Here is a 2,229-nt window from a genome sequence, read left to right as displayed (position 1 = left end):
CCATGATATAGCCCTAGTTTTAGGAAATTTGAACACAAACACTATTGAACACAAAATCATCATCACCTTGATTTCAACTCAAGTTATTTCGATTATCGTTTTTGTAATAACATTGTCCATGTCTATCAGTTGTACAAGGCGCGGCCTTCTTTATATTCATAGATCCCTAATCTTGAGAAATTCTGAACCTTCTGAAGTTTCATTCTCTGTCCGGAATAACAGAGCACAATTTGGAAATTCTGCCCAATCTGAAAGCCTTATGTTACGCCATTAAACACAACCCTAATGTATGTATTAAAAAAAAAATTTAGAAAAAGTAAATAAAAATGAAAAAATTTAAAAAAGTAAATAAAAAGAAGAAAATTTAGAAAAAGCAAATAAAAAGGATAAAATTTAAAAAGCAAATAAAAACCTAAAAAAAATCTAAAAAAAATGAAAAAAATTATTCCTGCAAACGACATTTCTTTCTTGAAAGGGGAGATTGTAGTAAATCCCTGTTTTCCTAAATCCTTGATTTCAGACAATATCAACGTTAAAAATAGATATCCGTTGGAATTGTTATTCTTTCCCATAGATCTAACCTCTTGCACCTGACAATTGTAGAATCTGAATCCCCGGACACCTGGGCAAAATACTAATAAAAGAAATGACTATTTTTAGTGGTCCTGAACCCCTCCCCCTCCCTTTCTTGTATCACTTCCCCCCTTCGTAAAGAACCGATTAGTTTAAATATACTTTACATTATGCAATTCTAACTAGTAAATAAGAAAAGGAAGTTAAATAGTGCTCGTTTTATTTTGTACATAATTGATGTTTAATATATCATAATTTTGTAAAGAATATTATTATGCTTCGTGTATAACTCGTATTATCTAATTCTTGATGATGGAAAGAACCCCAGGTCTTCAACACTCTACGACAAGCACTGGAAGGAGAAGGTCAACCCATCTGACCTCTCCCACTCTTCCACTCTAGAGGATCTCGGACAACATCTACCGAGACCTGATGAACCTGAATTAGAACCTTGATTAATACTGTTTAGTTTAACATTCTCTAAAATAAATGAACCCACACAAACCCCTCTTCACGAAACATCATCATACACTACACTAGTATAACAATTTAAGTGGATTGGCAGGGAAAATAAATGTGTTCATGTTGAATAAAATTATTTGTGTGAGAGAATAATCTTTTTATTCAAAGATAGGATTCATTCAGGGGCAGACTGGGTACACCTGTCCTCAAGCAAGTTCAGGTTTTACAAAAGTCTCCTAAAAAAACAAAGTTAGATCCAATATTGTGTATGTTTGTGGGTTGTAAAATTCTTATTTCAAAATTGAGCTTGATCGTCCGAGCTAGAAAATGACGGATTACTATTTGGCTAATTTTTGGAGATCATATATTCAATACTTCTTTGTTTTTCTCTAGATCAAAACACAAAAAATTTGTTGGCAATAATCTTGCCAACACTTTTTTCTCTTTTTAGATACAAGTTTTTGTGACAGTGACAAGTATAAAAGAGTAATGTGGATTTAAAGTATTTGATTTTTTTGTCAATTTTTTGATAATATTTCCTGAAATATTTTGAAGCCTAAAACTAAAACTAAATAATTAATCTATGAATAGTAAAATGCTGATGAGATAAAGAGCTTACAGATGGGTCACAATGAACAAACCATTCATTTATAAATATTTGAAAGCAAAAAATTAATTTTCTTAAAAAACAATTGTGTTTTTTTTCTGAAAATTCTGTTATAAATATAATTTCTTTGACATTAAATTTAAAATGTTTTTTTTTTTTAGTCAGAAAAGTTTATGAATGTTGTCTTACATGGGTTTTTATATCGAGGGAAATGACCTCAATGTTTTGTGACCAAAACATATATTTTGCATAAGAAGGTTGTCAATTTAATTAAGTACATATTTTAAATTGACGATTTAAAGAATAAAGAGGTATGTGTAATTGTATAGTTTACTAAATAAGGTACTTTAAACTTAAAGCAACATGCTTGGATTGTGATATTACCAAAAATGCCTTGAGTAATAAGTTGAATGATTTGAATCATAGCAAATCGTAAACCCAGGCTTTTTTTACTTAGATGTCAATCTTTAATTTGAAATATGAAAGTAGGACATTCCTATAGAAGGATCTGATTCAATTTGATTTGTTATTGGATATATGGTAATGATTGATGATTTTTGACAATTCTTAACAAATGGGTTGGGGGG

At 30.1% G+C, this 2,229-nt stretch overlaps 1 long non-coding RNA gene across 1 annotated transcript in view; it reads right to left on the bottom strand.

Annotated features, from left to right (window-relative positions):
- Positions 1–776: 776 nt before the first annotated feature.
- The window catches only part of LOC111715332 (uncharacterized), an 8,379-nt gene continuing 6,926 nt past the window's right edge, over positions 777–2,229 (bottom strand). The window contains exon 2 of the long non-coding RNA XR_002768209.1: positions 777–1,011. This is a non-coding gene — a long non-coding RNA (uncharacterized LOC111715332). The remainder of the gene's footprint in view (positions 1,012–2,229) is intronic.

This window comes from Eurytemora carolleeae, unplaced genomic scaffold (genome assembly GCF_000591075.1).
Source record: "Eurytemora carolleeae unplaced genomic scaffold, Eaff_2.0 scaffold1763, whole genome shotgun sequence".
NCBI lineage: Eukaryota > Metazoa > Arthropoda > Copepoda > Calanoida > Temoridae > Eurytemora > Eurytemora carolleeae.
This window is presented reverse-complemented; position numbering and strand designations above follow the sequence as displayed.